Here is a 19,046-nt window from a genome sequence, read left to right on the forward strand (position 1 = left end):
GTGCTAGCATTTGTCTCCAGTATAGACCCTTGATTACTGGCAGCTATTGGCTCCAGGACTTTCTTAAGGGAGGTCTCCCAGGGGAAAATGTGTAGGACTTACTTGGTCATGTGGCCAACGTGGTGGCTTGGCCACAGCTACAGACATGACATCAGATGAAAGTGCACCTAGTGTATTTGGGAATAAGATGCGGTTCCTAGTTTCCTTGCACTGAGGCCTGGGCCCAGTTCCCTTTTTGTGATCCGAAAGGGGTCTTTGTCTTAGGGTTTCTATTGCTGCGACAAAACATCATGACCAAACAGCAAGTTGAGGAGGAAAGGGTTTATTTGGCTTACACTTCAACATTGCTGTTCATCACTGAAGGAAGTCAGGACAGGAACTCAAGCAGGGCAGGAACCTGGATGCAGGCGCTGACACAGAGGCCATGGAGGGAGGCTTGCTCCTCATGCTTGCTCAGCCTGTTTTCTAATAGAACCCAGGACCACCAGCCCAGGGATGGCTCCGCCCACCACGGGCTGGGCCCTACTTCATTGATCACTAAATGAGAAAATGCCTTACAACTGGATCTCATGGAGGCTTTTCCTCAGCGGAGGCTCCTTCCTCTCTGATGACTCTAGCTTGGGTCAAGTTGACACACAAAACCAGCCAGCACAGTCTTGCTCCGGAAACAGTTCAGTCACTGCTTTTAGCTTCAACCTTCTCTTCCTGGACGTGGATCCTATTCTTGTCATCCAGGTTTATAACTCTCCTCTTCCTCTCCTAGAAGTACCCAGAGCAAGACAGAAGGAAGAGCGGTTTGTGACGCCACAGCAGCAAAGGTGACCTTTTGTGCAAAAAGGTAAAGTTCTTCCTCGTCCCTGGAGTGGGGGTTCTGACAGACAGCCCTGAGAGCCAGGGCAGAGCTCTGCGGAGTCACAGCAGGGTGCACACATAGCTATCTGGTGACTCACTACCAAATGCTTCCTAAAAGAGACTCCTTAAGTTACGGTAACATTTTAGAATGGTATTTATAGTGCCAATAGAAAATAGGAGGGGCTAGTGACTTGGAGCCTGGCCTCTTTCTCTGCACCCTGGCTTTCCTGCCAGCTAGTTCTCACTGTCCGTTTCCAAGCCTTCTTTGTCCCCTGACTGAAGGCAGAAACTGCAAGAGACAGTCTCCTGATGTCCGGGGGCGCGGGGGGGGGGGGGGGTGTTGCCAGGGCTCTCCTACCCCTCTGCCTCCCGGCCCCTCAGCTGGACTCTCTCCAGTCTGCTCTGTATCTCACCACAGCTTTTCTCTCTGTTTATTAGTGGTTCAGATGCACTGTCTTGAAGCGAATGGGCAAGCCAGAAGCTATTCTGGTTTTCTTCCACTGTGAATGACATGTTTTGGTGACTTTCCATTGGTTGGTTACCTAGTATATGGCCAAAGGAGGCAGAAGACCGGTTGAGAGCACTGGGAGGCTATGGAGAAGGGCTCACTTGTCAGTGGGATGCCCTAGTTGGGTGCTTGACTAGCTACTTACTGACCCCTTCCCAGCTGAACTCACAGCTTCCTCCCAGAACACCAGGACTTCTAAACATGTGTCCTTATTTTAACTCTTCCCCAAGGGGCCACACATTTTATCTATCTGTCTACCACTAGGCTCCAGAATCCTATAGTCATGATCACATGTTAGTCTATATTGCACCCAGCACCGTTAAATGCATACAAATGGTGCTCAGTATATGTAGGATGAATATGTGTCTAAGTGAATATCTAGTCACTTTTTATTTTATTTTTTGGTAGGGACGGAGATATAGGATATGATGTGCTTTATGTAATTCAACTTTTTTGTTTATTTGTTTTGTTTTATTTTTTTGACACAGGGTTTCTCTGTGTAAATCTGGGTGTCCTGGAACTCACTTTTTGTATGCTGTGGGTGCTTTTATGAAAAACAAGCCTAGGGTTGTTGTTAGGTGCCTACTGTATCGAGGTCCTTTGTTGCCAGTCTGAATTCCTTAACATCCACAGCTGTATTATACAGTGGGCATTTCTATCCCTGGTTACATAGGGAATGGCTGAATCCAGGGGCATTAAGTGATGTTCTCTAAAATCTGATGGTAATGGTAAAGCTAACATTTGCGTCTCTGGGGGTCTTATTGTTTATGCTATCCTTCAGTTTCCCCAAACTTGGTTGTTACTGCAGTAAGAATGTCCTCACAGTGTGAATTAAACTAGGAACATGTACATTTGTTTATTGCTATTGTAGTCAGGGTATCTCAGTGTAGCTCTGACCGGTTCAGACTCCTGATCCACCCGCTCAGTGCCGGGCCTGCAGAATTACAGGTGTACACCACCATGTCTGGCTTAGAAAACATATTTTTAAAAGCGAGAGTCATGGAATATGTGAGACATGACAGCAGAAAGTACATATGGGGGAGCTGAAGGAAAGCAGTTGGGGAGGGGATGGATTAGGATGGAGTATAATGACATTTATGCATAAAAATGCCATAATGAAATCCATTACTTTGTCTGCTAACTTAAAATAAATACACAGAAAGGCAGTACCTTAGAAAGAAAGAAAATGTTCCCTTTGAAAGAGAACACTCGAAAATTAGTACTAAAAATAATGAATAGCTCCATGAAAAGTTTTGAAATGTATTATTATTATGGAAAATTTCAAACATACACCAAAGTAATAGAAGAGGAGTACAGAAGCCTCTCCCTGCTCCACCCAGCTATGCCTGGCCTATATCTCCACTTACATTCTGTTTCTTTCCACTGGATTATTTTGAAAGAAATACTGGATATTTTTATTAATTGAATGGGATTTTGTTATGAATAGGATGCAGTTTCTGGAACGTAACTATGCTCAGATGACTTGGATAAAAGCATCTAGAGAAACTGGTTTCTTCCAAGAGCCAGAGCCATCCATCCACTGTTCTCTCTAGAGTGGGCTGAGAGTCCATGCCATCTTTAGAGCCCATTAGCTCTCTAGAGGCAGCAGATGTCCTATCTTAGTGCAGCGTGGGAAACCTGTTAGACAGTACTCCATGCTTAGATAGACTCAGGGTGTGAGGATGCAGGAGGATGCCTCTGTGGAGTGCTCTGGGTCAGTTCAAGTGAGGGAAACTTTCTTTTCCACTATAGATTTCATATGCAATATCATGTAAGGAATCTTCGATCTTCTCAATGGACTATCTGACACATTTTCAGAGTCTGGACATCCATAATGGCAGCAGAAGGGAAAGCATTTGCCAAATTTTCCCATTATATCCTTGAGAGCACAAGACTTGCTAGGAGAAAGAGCCAGATCTGAGTGTTTATAGGAGAGCTTGCAACCACCCCGACACGCAGAGGGCTCATGGGAAAGCCTCATAAAGCTGGGCTTTCTTTCATCTGAAGAAAATGTATCATTTTACTCTTCATTATCAAAACTGGGTATTGGTCAGGTGTGTTAGTTAGTCAGGTGTGTTAGTTAGTCAGGTGTGTTAGTGCGCCTGTAACCCTAGTACGTGGGAGGCTGAGGCAAGAGGACCCACGCTGGAGAAATAACTAGTGTTTAACATGTCAATGCTAGAACCTGGATTCATCCCCAGCTCCAAGTCGGGCATAGTGGGCGAGAAACACTTCTGTTTTTCTGCTGTAGTTGTTTGTTTATCAAAGGTAGTTGGCCTGGCAACGACTCATATTTCTTGAACAACCCTCCAACACACACACACACACACACACACACACACACACACACACACACAGACATACACGCATATGCACACACACAGACACACACACATACACACACAGACATACACGCATATGCACACACACAGACACACACACACAGACACACACACACACAGACATACACAGACATACACGCATATGCACACACACAGACACAGACACACAGACACAGACACACACAGACACACACATACACACATACACACACATACACGCATATGCACACACACAGACACACAGACACACAGACACACACACACATACACACATACACACACAGACATACACGCATATGCACACACACAGACACACAGACACACACACACATACACACATACACACACAGACATACACGCATATGCACACACACAGACACACAGACACACAGACACACAGACACACAGACACATACACACATACACACACAGACATACACGCATATGCACACACACAGACACACAGACACACACACATACACACACATACACACACACACATACACACATACACACACAGACATACATGCATATGCACACACACAGACACACAGACACACACACACACACACACACACACGCATGCACATGTACTTGTTCACACTTCTCTTTCCTCTGATTAGCAAATCACATTGGCTTGTAAAGTCAGCCTCCCACCAATGCAATGAGATGAAGTTGCTCGATGTCAAAGATGGGACTCATCTTGGTCCCAGGGTACTGCTGGCCTGGTTTGGGTTCTGGCTCAGCCTTTTTACATAAAGAATTGCCTTGCTGCATTATGTTTGCTTTGTTGGTGTGTTTATTGTCCAACACTGCCAATACTTTTTTTTTCTAATACTGGCTTGCGTTTGCCATGCCAGCTCTGGGGAGGTAAACACAAGGGGATCCCTGGGGCTCACTGGCCAGCCAGCCTGGTCTAATCAGGAACTCTGGATTTAGTGAGAGGCTGTCTCAAAAATCAAAGTAGATGGCTCCTGGGGAACCATACACAAAATCCAAGCCTCCATAAGAACAAGTTTGTGTGTTAGCACCACTCTTCTCCAATACACACCCACCAAAAACATCTTGGTGAGTTTCAGGCTATCCTGGGCTACATAGTTAGACTGCATCTCAAAAAGGATCCAAAGATTGTGAGTGTGTGTGTGTGTGTGTGTGTGTGTGTCCCAATGAGTGTGAGCACATGTTAAAAGGGTGGAGAGGGTACAGAGGAGACAGGAAGGCATGTGACTAGAGTGAGAACCAGTCGGGTGTCTGTGGTTTTATATACTTTGGAATCTCAGGTCTAAAAATAACTCTCCTTTGGAACTGGTTGTTGTTTATCTGTATCCTGGGTTTTCCCATTCTTAAAAATACTCTGACATGCATATAAAGAGCATGTTCCAAAGGTCAATGCTCCTTAATCCTGAAGGGAGTGGTGAGTGAATTCCTTATATATCAATCTAAGAATAGTCCTGGACCGAGTCAAGTGTAGGCCATGATAAAGTGCTTCACTTTTTTTTTTTTTTTTTTTAAAGCAAATGCCTTTGAAAGAAAAGTAAAAAAATCATCCTTAATATTGATCAATAACTTCAAAGATATCATGCACCAAAATCCTTAACATTGATCAATAGCTTCACAGACTCCATCAGAATGGTCTTGTCTCACAATAGAGTAAAGGAGAAATCTCTTCAGACTATTTTTCCTTGTGCCATTTCAAATTGGAACCTAACAGAACACTCTGGAAATCAAAAAAAAAAAAAAAAAAAAGGAATACTCTTTTTAAAAAGCTGCTTTAAATCTCTGATTTTATTTACTTTGTTTTTTTAACTTGGGAAGATTCTGATTTTTTTCCTGTACAAGTCAGAACCCCTTTCTCCTCCTCTTTTCTGCAGGCTTTCTGGCTTCCAACTTTCTGAATCAGTACTGTTTCTGCTCTGCTGCACTGCAGGAAACAAATTCAACAAGACTGGCCAGGCTTTGGAGATAGCCCCCTGTCCCGCTCTCAGCTCCTGGAAAGCCCTCCTAACGGATGACCTTGACGGACACCTCATGTTTCCTCTCAGTACCTGTCTGCCTGGAGACTTGAAAACAAGCAAAACCAGGAAGCGGCTTACATCTGAACAGCCTGTGGAGGTCAAGTAGGGTTCTTTGCCTTTCTTTGTTTCTAAAGGATGTATTTCTGAGTGACTCACTGAGCTGCCCACGGCCTCTCAGAACCATTCCATAACGAATCTGGGAGACAAGGAGCCTGCTGAAGTTGTCCCTTCCTGGATACAGAGGAGGTGCTGTCCCGTTAGCCTTTGCTAGTGCCTTTTCGTGTCCCTGCCTCCAGAGTCATAAACAGAGTGACAAAGCGTTTGTAGATAACAGTTTCTCCCTCTAAGCTGACCTGCTCCACTAGGCACTTAGGGGAAACCAGAGGCTGTGAGTGGCACTCATTGGGATTTTACCCACATGAAGCCATGCTGGGAAAAAAGCCCTCTGGGAAGAGATTTTATGATGAATTGTGAAAACATTGCTCTTTTGAAATATATCATCTAGCAATATATTCCTGGCACTCTCGTTAGCTTTCCAGTTCATAGGCAAAACCTACCACAGCAAAGGACCTCGAATTCCACGCCTGTAATTACATTCACTCCTATAGGACCTTGGATGTCTTCAAAGATATTTACATGTCTCCTGTGATAATCACTTCTATGCAGCCATCTGCTCCCTTTATTTGGAAGAATTTCAAAGAATCTACTTTTGTAAACCCTCCACTCTCAAGACAGGAGCACTTTAATCATGTTCAAGACATCAGCCCAAGAGCAAAAACTAGATATAATTATGTGTTGTGTTACATCTGGCCCCAGGACCATCTCTCCTCTTAGATTCCCCCCATACACACACACACACACACACACACACACACACACACACACACACACACAACTCCTCACTGTTACCTGCTCATGGCTTCCATTGTGTGCTCAACACTCCCAACGGTTGGCTGTCTGGCTTCTCTCTTGAGCACAGAGGATTCAGCTCTAAGGCTGAGCTGAAAAAATTCACCCAGGTGACATCATCTTTTCCCAGTTGTTCTATATGGGATGATTTTTGATTTCCTAACTTGGTGGTGGGGTGCTACTAGACATCTCACAGTGCTCAGGGAAAGCCTCGTCTCAAGACCAGACTGACAATCTCATCCATAATGCCTAGAAGAGAAATTCTGCTTTTGCCAAGGTAGAGAAAACGTGGGTTTTCTTTTGAACGTCACTTTCCATGACTTATTCCCTTTACCCCCTTATTAGCTCCTCAATGTATTTGTCATTAAAGCACACACTGTAGGGGACTGCTCTTTTGGATTTGTGTGTGTGTGTGTGTGTGTGTCTCATTCCCTTAGCTGGATCTGAGCCTTCAATATTTGCCTTTCCTTTTTATGTCTTTAATTGTGGCCAACCTAGTGCTATGTGCTTAGCCCGTCCTCACTCAGTGCATTCCAGTCAATGATTAATTGTTCACCCAAGTTTGATGATGATGCACTAGGGTAATGGCCAAGCTTTCCTGATAGACTTAGAGAGAAGTAAAGGTAAAAAGATTTCTCTAAGAGACAGAGATCTAATAGGCAAATGCTAGGAGTGAGCAGCATGTCTTTCGTTTGATGTTTATTGACAATAATCCAGATCTTTCTAAAGCAAATCTTGTAGCACAGAGAAAAAGGAATGTCAGAACTACAACTAAGGCTCAGTCTTAAAGGACTGAAATGGCCTGATCTGGAAAATAAAGGTGTCTCTGGAGTGTTGTTCCCTGCGAGAGGTTGGGAATGCCATTGTATCCTGTCGTGACTCAGATGACATGATCCTGAAGACATTTCCCATCTACGTGTTTAAGTTCTATGCCAATGGACAACGTTCACATGAATGACTCAGCTGCTCAGCTGGGCAGATGGAAACGGTTCCAACAGTGCTTGGAGAGCAGTGGCTTGGACAGAGCAGTGAGATTCAGGGCATTGGACAATGTTTTGGGTTACACCCTCAAATTCCCATGAACTTACTCTGTGTCACCTCAAGATTCAGACCACATGTGGGGTTATTGATAAGATCCACTTGCCCAACTTCAGATTCTGAGTGCCAAACTTTGGTTTGTGACTGCTGCAAAAGGACTATTCTCTCTGAGCCAAACAACCACCATCTTTCAGAGTTCAGCTGTGTCCACTAACAAAAGGTGGTCCCAGCTGGACCTGGTGACTGTTTGCATGGACTATCAGGTCAACCTCATGCTGGCAGGAAGGGCCACAGCCCTCAGTTGAGTATCCAGCCTCTCCATGTTTCTGGTTGTATGCACCTCTCTGTTAATTGCACATGGCCTCTGGGAGAGGCTGCAGTATGTAGGCCAGCGAGGGGTGGGGGAAGGGAGCCTCCATTTATGCAGCAGCTATGAGAAAAAGCCATCATCCCCACTAGGTAAAGACTTTTCAGTGTGGCCTTTTTGAGAAAAGGTAAGTCACCTCTTTCCCGTGCTCTATAAGGAAGCCTAATAAATTCACTGATTGCCCCAGACTGAACTTCGGTGGAATGGATTTGTTGTTGAGACGTTAGGATGAGGGGGTCAATGTTTTTTACGACTTCTCCAGGGAGGTGATTTTGGCAACACTTGCACACCTATAGTCTGCAGGATACGATGGAAGTGGACACGAGTGTGGGAAGAACAATGGTGGTGTTTCCCGGATGTGGGGAACGAGATGAACACCTGAGATAAAACCGCATGAGGGTGGTATTCGCAGAGGGTGTTGTGATGTGGTGGTCTGTCTCTACAGGAACTGTAGCACCTCAGGGAAGGAGCTATCACAAGCACCTGCAGAAGCAGCCTGCCGGCTGCCATAGGAGATAGAAGATCCTGGGGGAGACCAGGTATAAATGGGGAACCGCAGCAAGAGGGGGACTTGTGGCTGGCGTTTTCCGTATTGGCCTCCAGCTTAGCAGGGAAAATGGAATAAAAGATACGGAGAAATGGAGGTGTTGACCTGCTCTGCTTTTTTTTTTATTGCCAGGGACCCAATAGAGGAAGAAGGCCCAGATTAAACCAGTAATACAAAGCTCCTCCTGGGACTCCAAAACCTAGATCCTATGGGAGGAGTCAGGTAGAGATGAGGAAGGGACTGACCTAGAAATGACCACAGATGCTCTTCGGGTCCCACCTGCAATGCAGAGAAAGGGAAGGTCTAGGATCCAGCACACTGATGGAGGTCTTAACAATGGGCTGGTGCTGGAGACTCGGGTAATCAGAGAATATGCAGCCCCAGACCTGTTGGAGCTCTGATAGACTTTCAGATAAGCAGAGGGAGCCCTGGTTCGTGAAGCTTTGGGCTGTGTGAGATGAGATCAGCCTGATGAGTGCTGAAGAAGCTAAGAAATGACAATACAACCGCCCTCCCCTTCTTTGGACAAAAGCTTTACAATCAAAGGAGATACAAATCCCTGATGGATTGGCTCACATGAGCCTTTAGGGACATGTGGTTCTCTCCAGCAGAGGTCCCCATGAGTATTAGGAACTAGAAAACACCACAAGAAGGGTAGGTCCTGCTAAGAGAACTGGGGGTGCAGGTGGTGGTTCTTGATGGCCAGTCCACAAGCCCTGAGGACTGCGTTTACTGGGGCCTAAGGAGGAAACGGTTGGAACAAGGACTAGTCTGGAGCCTTGGTGGAAGTGTGGAGCCTGTGACTGGTTGGGACTTGTGTGAAGACTGTAGACGCTTAGGCCAAAATTTGGACCAGTATCAAAACAAAACATTTTGTTATTATTGTCGTTGTTGGGACCATAGATGGTTGCTTAAAATTTCCCTGGGAATGAAGTTTAGCCACAGTGACTGATTTACATAATACTAAAATGGAAACTGCTTGGAAAGAGCTAATGTGTTGACTCTTTGTCATATTCCTATTTCTCCCCCAGCCTTTCTCTCCTGCTTTCTGTGTGAACCTGTTTGTGCATTTGTTCACACACAGAGGCCAGAAGAGGGTGCCAGGTTTCCTGGCACAGGAGTTACAGGTGACACGTGTGTGGGATCCAAACTCAAGCCTTCCGTAAGAGCAGTACTTGCTCTTAACTGCTAAACCCTCTCTTCAGCACCCGCATTGCTTAACGTTCTAAAATGCAAGCCCCACCCAAGATTCTGGGTTTATCAGGACGCTTTTTTTTTTTCCTCTGAAGTATGTTGGCAGTTCCATTCACACTTCAGAAATCTCCTTATTGGAAAACAACAACAGCAGCAATGCCAACAAAACATACAAGAAACATCTTTTTAATAAAAGAAAAAGTGAGAATATAAACTGCTTTGTTTTGTTCTTTAATAGGTCTGGCAGCACTGTAGACATTTCATCATTAAAGGAAAGTGTCACAACTAACTGAGACCATTTACTAATGTCTGTTCAGGGACAGACCAAAATTAGCCAAAGAGGCCTTTTTTAAGAGACTCCATATTTTATTCCATTTTTTTTCAGTGAACAGTCAGGACTAACTAGAAGATGCTTGCGGCTTCCAGTACTCAGATCTGAGCATTCATTAGCAAGCTCTCCTGCGTAGACTGAAGGCCAATCATGTCTTCCGTTCCCACCACTTGTCCAGACCCTGTTGCCATCTCTGTTTATTGCAAGAACTTGTTTTGTTTAATGTCATTGCCGAACAGAGGAAGTGGGAATAGAAATATCCCGAGTGCTCCACCTAATTCCAATCCCAGTCATGGACACTGGAGAAAGCGTGGCTTCTTATGAAAAAAGAAAACAGTCTAGAACAATCGTATGCAGTTTATAAATTCCACCCAACCACTGGACAAACGAGCTACCGAATCACACAAGTCATGTCACAACGAGGCCACCCAAGACCAGCTGCTTCACAAAGGAGCCTGGGAGCCAGAGAGGAGAACTTTGAAGATAAATATTGCCATATGTGAAAAGAAAATAAAAACCCCAACAAGCCTTAATTGCACAGAGCTTCTCTTTCGAACTGAGCTTGCCACAGGAATGGAGGGTTTTGCATGTGGACCCACGACTACTGTAAGCATCGTCTACAGTGTGGACAACAGAATTTCGAGTCTGATCATGGGCCACGGTGGCCTAGTTACTCGTGAAATGAGCCTCCCCCTGCTGCATCATTCCTCGCTTCCCTCACCCCTGCTGTCATCTCTCCACTTACGACATACACCATCGATTCTTCACTGACCAGTGGGGCGCTCCACTTCGTAGTCAGCGGAAGGGAAATGTGACATGCAGGCTGGCTTCCCAGAGCCGTGGTGGTAGGTGTCTCCAGGGAGTAGTCCTGGCTGTGTTAGTGGACTCTTGAAGTTTGAAATAGAGTCCAAAGCCAAACTAACCTTCCCCTGAACTGTGATGCTGGGGTTGTCTTTGCAGTTGGTGTTAATGACAGCCCAGCAGTGACCCTTGTCCCCGTCGCCTCCTTTTACTTTTGCCTTGAAAGTGGCTGCATTTTTTCATTTTTGTTCATCATTTTGTTGAGTCTCTGTTGTACATTTACTACAGGAAAAACTAGAAGATTTTAGAGGTTCAGGCAGTAATGGTAAGGATTTGTAGGCCACAGTTGCCATCGAGAATACAGAGACACAAAGTCACCTGAAAGACTGCAAAGAAGGTTCTCGGAGCTGCTGCACAAGCAAGAAACCTGAGTTTGGGTCTCTAGCACCCACGTGGAAAGCCAAATGCAATGACACTCATCTGTGATCTCAGTGCTGGGGAGGCAAACATAGAGGGTCTGGGGGGTTCGTAGGCCAACCAGGTTCTGGTTCTAGCAGAATTAGTGAGCTCCATGGTCAGTGAGAGATCCTGTCTCAAAGACTAAGGTGGAGAGAGACTGACTGAGGAAGACACTAATGTTTACCTCTGGGCTCCATGCATGTGCACATGCACATGCAGACACACACACACACACACACACACACACACACACACACACACACACACGAGGAGGGAATAGGGGAGAAAGAGAAGTTCTACCCTAAAGGGACCTGATTCTACTTTTAACAATTAGATCTGTCAATCCAATACTGGAGGGAGGGCTCCTTAGGAGGAGTCCTTCTTCAGTCCACAGTGGGTGAGATAGTGACAGTCCCATCTCAACAACGCTTGGCTGAGGCTATACTCCACTGTTTCCTGCGGTGCAGCTCATTTTCTTACAGTTTATGGAAGAAATGCTTCTTTCACGGCCTCTCTCTTTATAAACTTAGGAATCAAATCTGTCTAAATCAAGGAGCAGCTAAGATGAGGTACACCTATGGCTTATAACACCGTTCAAAACATGATGCAGAATCCTTCCAGGTTGATGGTGGAATAAATGTGATAGAGTTTTGAGTAGCTACCATCATTTATTTCACATTTTTTCTAAATCTTGAGAAAACAAAGAACCAACAAGAGAATGAGCTTTGTTTTTACAATATGAATGCACCATGAACAGAAAAAAAAAATTGAGAAGTACCTATTTACTTAAATTACACACAATGTAAATTATATGCAATTTGGGAGAGCTTTCTACCAGCCACAGGTTATTATCTTCAGAAGTGTATATCAGGTATCCCCTCCAATTGTTATTTTCTCGGGAGTGCATGGGTCATGGTTCTTTCATCAAACCTGCCTTATTCTCGAGACCAAGATTGTTGGGTGATACCATCAGTTCCTGTAGGGATGGTGTGCATGATCAAGATTGCTGGGTGATACCATCAGTGCCTGTAGGGATGGTATGAGTGGAGATTAATGTCATCAAGCTCATTTATGACTTCCACTCATCAAGGCTTGTTTGAGTTTATCTACTCTAAGGGCCCAGCCTGCCAACAATACCGAGCAACCTCCAGCTCCCAGTATGGCTCCACTCCCTGTGTACTATTAAATGGTCACTTGGTGACAGACTGATTGTACTAGAGCCAGTTCGCTCCATTCTCAGGGATGGCATCAACACCTTGCAATCGTTGGAATGGACATCAATTCTAGCTGCAGATTTCCCCCTAACTTCCTGCCCTGCTGCTGCTAATACTGCCAGCTCTGGACTTACAGAATGCTAGAGTCTCTCCACTTGTTACGAAGAAGTCATTGTACAGAAAATTAAGTATGGCGGGGGCTGATGCACTAGGGGGCAGAGTCAGGGGGATTCCTGGGGCTCTCTGGCCTGCCATTCTAGCTAAATGATGAGCTCCAGGCTCTGGGAGAGAACGTGTCTCAGGAAAAGAAGGTGGAGAGCGACATAGAAAGACCCTAAACATCAATCTCTGGCCTCCACAGGAGCATACACAGGCATATGCATATGCACACAAAAGAAGAAATACGTATGCAATTAGCTTCTCTTATATCAAATCTAGTAATAAGCTACTGGAATCTGCTTCCTGTCTCTACTTTGTTGGTCCAGAGGTCTCAGTTTCCATGGAAGTGAGCATGATAATTTCATTCAAGTGAAGTCGACAATACCATCTGGACAGATTTAAATGCACCTCTATGGTAAAGTGTAGCGCGCCCCCCCGCCCCGAAGAGTACATGTTACATTGGAGGTGACCATAGCACGAATCTTAAAAGTTCTTATTAATAAAAAAGCTGGAGCCAGGCATTGGGGTGAATGCTGAAGATCAGAGAAGCAGAACAAGCCACAGCTTCCTCACCTCGCCAATTCCTCAGCTGATCCTGTTTCTTCAGAATGGAAGCCTCTCAGTCCTCATCCAAATGGATCTTAGCTGAACTGCTGCTAACAGCCTAAAAGCTTAACTGGGCTCTAGTTCCTCGTCCTTCACGCCTTAAATACCTTTCTGCTTCTTGCCATCACTTCCTGGGATTAAAGGCTCTTGTTACCACACCTGGCTGTTTCCAGTGTGGCCTTGAACTCACAGAGATCCAGGTGGATCTCTGCCTCGGGAATGCTAGATTATAGGCATGTGTGCCACCATTCTCTGACCCCAGATAAGTTTATTAGGGTGCACAATATCACCACAGGTGACAGCCTGCCATTCTGAGTTCAGGCTTGGCCTCAGATGCAACAACAAGTTACCTAGCTCCTGTAATCGTATAATGTCAAATACATACCACACTTAGTGGTTTTCTCAATTTGAGCCCTAACTTACTAAGATGCTGTATGTCTTTAGCTTTAAATGGGTCATAGCAAGCATGTCTAAGTCTGGGTTGCTGCCTCCTTCTCTTCCTCCTCTTCCTCTTTCTCTTATTCCTCTTCCTCACGATTTTTTTTTTTAGCTTATTTTAAGGAAAGTTGATGCTAAGGATCCACCTCATATCCTTATGAATGCTAGGCAACTCTACCCCAGCATACCCTGTCTTCTCCTTCCTCTTACATATAAACTCCCTTGTCATATTCTTCCCTTTGCCTCTTGGCTTAACACACCTGACTTTTCACAGACAAACCCTGGGTCCCCGCTTGGTGGTGTTTTAAGAGATTTGCCTTTCTAACAGAGAGTGTAGTCATTGTTAATTAGCAAAGTGACTATAAGTAGTTTGCTCTTCCCAGTTAGGGTAAAATAGAACTATATTTTGGTTCACACTTTAAATTTGTACAATACAATGCTCTCTTATAAATAGAAATGGTTGATGTTACTTGGCTGAATTATAAAATGAATTTTATAGTCCAAAGTAATTTTTAAAAATCCAAATTTGTAGAAATTTACAAAATTCCAAAGTTGTAGAAATCTGAAGAAAAGTGAACATCAGAAAGGACTCTGAGCTGGGTGGTAGTGGTGCACGCCTTTAATCCCAGCACTCTGGAGGCAGAGGCAGGTGGACCTTTATGAGTTTGAGGCCAGCCTGATCTGCAAAGTGAGTTAGTTCTAGGATAGCATCCAGGGCTACACAGAGAAACTCTGTCTCGAAAAACTAAAAGAAAGAAAGGGGGTTGTGGGGAGAGGACTCTGGACCAAGAGTAGAAATGCTGGCTTATACAGTTCTCTGAAAAACCCTTTCTTTGGAGGACTTGATGATGGTTGTACCTGGAACACCCCACCCCCTCCCTGACACACACACACACACACACACAGAGAAAGAGTTGAGATTTGAGATGGTGCACCAGGCTGCCTCCTGTAGGCAGATGTGGGAGTAGCAGGCCCCTTTTTTGCCTGTGATAGGATTTAGGGCAGGTTCTACTTAGGACAGGGGCAAAAATCTGAAACTAACAGTCTCATGTTAGAACTAACTCAGATGTCATGTCCTTAGTGGCTGTCCAAAACAGAGAGTGATGCTCAGGGCATCCTTTGTATAGACTTCATGACACACATGACATGGAAGACATGAAAAAGGAAAAGAAGGTAAGAAGAGAAAGAGAGGGACAGGAGGAAGCAGGGATGGGAGAAAGTCTTTCAAATGAATACATTCATTTGTAAGGTTATCTCAGGTTCCTATTTTCTTGCCCAAAGAGCTTTGTTAAAGAGCAATTAGGCAAAAACAAAACAACAACAACAACAAAAACTCAAAACAACAACAACAACAAAAAACCCAAAACAACAACAACAACAGCAACAAACCCAGGGTTTCTCTATGCAGTTTTTGGTGCCTGTCCTGGATCTTGCTCTGTAGACCAGGCTGACCTCAAACTCACAGAGATCCACCTGGCTTTGCCTCCCAAGTGCTGGGAGTAAAGGCACGTACCACTGCCGCCCAGCACAATTAGGCAAATTTGATGGTGCAAATAATAGGTGTGATAGCCAAGATGGCTCTTCTCTCCTCATGTGAAGAGAACCTCTGGGAGATGAGAGAGGGACTCACGCCTCCTAAGTTTCCTTCCCCTCCTCCTTGTATAAGCTACTTTAGTCTCCAAGTGAAGGGACTTGGAAAAACTTGATAAAGTTTTCCCTCATGCTTGAAATGTACTTACCCTGGGTAACAGGAAACGTGGAGTCTTGTGATGTAGATTGTTCTACCAGATGCTATTTATGTAGATCAGTCCTGTGGGTGAGTCACGCCCTTAAGGCTGACCTCGGCCACTGTGGACCTGGGTTCCACACTGCCACTATTAATAAACAATAATAGGAGTGTTGATTAATGCTCTTGTAATAAAGTCATTACCTTTACATGATCTTAAGAGTGGAATTATTTTCTTCCTTATTAACACCTGTCTGCTTTGTTAGATTACACCTCCTTATTGGCAAGAGCAGGCGCAGAGTTTAACTCAGTAGAAATTGGTATTTACATAATCTCACTAAGCAATCCTACCTTTGAGATGAGTGGCCTATTCTTATGAAAATGGTTCTCTACCAGGCTCCGTGATTCATTGTTGGACTGATGGTGATGGATTTGAGGATGGTGACAGTCCATTCTTGTGTTGGGACTATTCAAGAAAAGGGATCTACATGACTACAAGAGGGACTCAATAGCCTGGAGCACTCGGTGGCTCCACAGTGGTCCTCTGTGGTCCAGGGAGCTGGCGAGTCAGCTAGGGAACTCAGAATGAGAAGCTTTGTCAACACAGATTGAGAAGCCAATGGTGTCACCTGAGGATGAAGGCCCCAAAGGCTCTTGCAGCCCCCTGCTCCAAGTCTGTTCAAAGTCTGAAAACCCTGGAGTCTGACATCCACCTGAATCAGCAGGATAAGACCACACCCACTGGGGAAGACGCTGGTAAGCTAGGCCTTCTCTCCCTTTTCTACTTGCTCAAGTCACCTGGCCCCTAGCTTATTGGATGGAGCTCCTCTCAAAGGAGGTCTCATCCTCTCAGTTCTCTGAGCCACCTGTCAGTTTTCTCTGGAAACGCCCCCACAGACACACCCAGAGGTGTGCCGTCCCCACTCTCTTGATGAATGTCTATAAGGTCTGGTGGAAAATCCAGATTGACCACCACAGCACTCTCCCATCTTTTCTTTAAGCACTGGATAATTTGGCCATGCAGAGCAGTTTTATGTTTATTAGAGCTTTAATTATTTGGCAGTTGCCAATAAGCTAGGGAGCAAAGGTTATAACCAGCACAGACTCTTCAAAATTACAGAGCATGCTTTCTTTTCTTCCAATCATCAGCCTGTTCCCATCTTCCTTCCTTGCCTCCAGCCCCCTTCTCTCTGTATTTTCCCCATAATAGTGCCTATAACTATATATAACTATGCATTTCACAGAATGGCCTGTGCCTTTTGGCTTTTTAAGTCTACAGTCATTTTCTAAGGTAACATTCTGTCCTCTCATGGACATAGAATGTCACTTTTTTGGATGGCCAATTCTTGTTCAGATTTTGTAGCAGCCCAACAGTGAGTCTCTTCTTTGGTCCCTTCCCTTCCATCCCCACTGAGGTTGGTGTCTGTGTGTGGCCCTGAGATGACCTGGAGCCAACGGCCAATGCTCTGATGTTCCCTCAGCTTAGCTCTTGGTTTTCTTTGGCTTCTCTAGCCACATCACACTCTCTTCCCCACCTCCTTCTGAGATGGATCAGTCTCTACCTTCTCCATTCATAGGCAAGTTGAGGTCAGTCCACTTTTCCAGCACATACCCTGATTATCTCTGAGACAGAGTTGCTATCATAAGCTCTTTCTTGGTTTTTGTTATTTGCCATCCAACACCATTGGGATGAGATGCTAAGATTTAGTAACTGGATGCATGTATTCACTTCTTCTCTTGCCCTCTAAATGAGCCTGGATTTGTGACTGAATTGAGATTGGAAAACAAAGACAGCAAGTTCATAAGGGATGTCACCTCATACCAAGCTCCACTGGGGTGACATGGTGACTAATAGTCCAAGTCTTAGTCAGAAGTAAGAGGCTTTACCTATTTCCGGCAGGAATTAGAGAGTGGGCTGTTACTGAATTTATATGGCTAATAATACTCAGGTCTTATTTTAGGTGGCTTTTTCCTTGGTTGCTATACTGCATGGGCACACAGCTGTGACACCTACAGAATTCTTTAAAGTGAGGTCCTTTATCACCAGGGCCATGTTGTGCTCTAGCAGCTCATGGAGCCTTGTCCTGGCCACTGGCCCCTCCCAGCCCCCCACCTCCTCCCACCTATGCTCTGTGGGAAACACTCACTTTCCCCGCAGAGGCCACAACTATTGAACAGTTTCATGAGGTCTAAGCAAACCTCACCTGAGACAGTAGCGGCTCTTCCTGGGAGAAGCAGTGTCCCTGAAATCAGCACCACACACTAGTAAAGAGATGAGGCTTTGGAATCAGATCAAAGTGGGACTGAGTTCCATCCTCAGCAACACCAACCTTTGACAAGTGGCGAAACCACATGTGGCCTTGGATTCCTCGTGCATGAAGCCAGAATAATGTAGCACAGTCTCATAAAATTGGCTGTGAGCACTCACTGAGGGAATCATGAAAAGTACCTGGCACCAGCAGATGGCAGCTATTTTTATCCATAATCCACAAGGCAGAGCCTTGCTATGTTCTCCTCTGTCTGAAATGGAGATGCCCTTACATCATCCTTCCTGACTAGCCTTAATTACTTGTATCCTTTGACTCTTACAAGCCCATCCCCAGCGTTCTCTCAAGTCACAAGCTGTCAAAACAGTAGCATCAGTAAGGACATCGATGGTCTCTGCAGAATGTTGGGACCCTGGAATTCCATTAGAATTCCTAGATCCTGAGTCACCGACATCACTACACAGCAGTCCATTTCCAGCCCACGCATTATTGTCAACTGTAATCGCCACCTTCACCCCCTAAGCACTTTGTTTCCCCAAGAGATGACTGAACTCTAGTGGTGATGTAAGGTTTCTAGATAGTAAGGGACAGGGGAGAGGACAGGACTGGAGTCAGGAAAGGTTGTGGGGTAGCTCAGCCAGCAGCTATCATATCATAAGACTAAAGTCCGCCAGCTCTGCTACCAGCGTATACCCTCCTTGAAGGGCACACGACTTCTGGAAGGAGGAAGAGAGGGTTGTAATCTGCAGTGACAACTTGCTTGTCATCTGTAGGCCTTGGCTGCAAAGTCATTCCCCTCTGAAAATGATGCACCGCATGGCAGCCTGAGCATGCAGGCTGCATACACCTGTTGCCCGATAGTTTTCTTTTCCTACAAAGACCACACTTCACAGGTAAAGGTGGTCATACGGTTAAGGAGATGATTTGATCTGTCATTGCTGAGATTTTTATGAACATAGATTGTGTTTACCCCTTTGGTTTTCCTCAGCATACAGAGTTGAGTTGGTTTGCTCTTGTTTGAAACATTAACTTTTTTTTCTTATTTAAATTCTAAACACACACTCTCTCTCTGTATCCATGCATATCTATCTGTATATATCTATATCTATAATGGTGTAAGAAGTAAGAATTAGGACATTCTTTTCTGGGATAATGGTGCTGAAGGGCTAGCCCCCTCATTTGAAATATTCTTGAGCATAGTTATTACAGTAGAGGAAAATGATCAGTTAATTTAAGATTCTATACTAAGCTGTGCGGGGTAGCATATGCCTAT

At 44.9% G+C, this 19,046-nt stretch overlaps 1 long non-coding RNA gene across 1 annotated transcript; it reads left to right on the plus strand.

The window, feature by feature from the left end:
- Positions 1 to 433: 433 nt before the first annotated feature.
- On the plus strand, positions 434 to 8,217 carry LOC114698209. Its single transcript, XR_003735320.2, has 2 exons — positions 434 to 838; positions 5,574 to 8,217. It is a non-coding gene; the product is annotated as an uncharacterized LOC114698209 (long non-coding RNA).
- The last annotated feature ends 10,829 nt before the right edge of the window (positions 8,218 to 19,046 follow it).

This window comes from Peromyscus leucopus, chromosome 15 (genome assembly GCF_004664715.2).
Source record: "Peromyscus leucopus breed LL Stock chromosome 15, UCI_PerLeu_2.1, whole genome shotgun sequence".
Classification (NCBI taxonomy): domain Eukaryota; kingdom Metazoa; phylum Chordata; class Mammalia; order Rodentia; family Cricetidae; genus Peromyscus; species Peromyscus leucopus.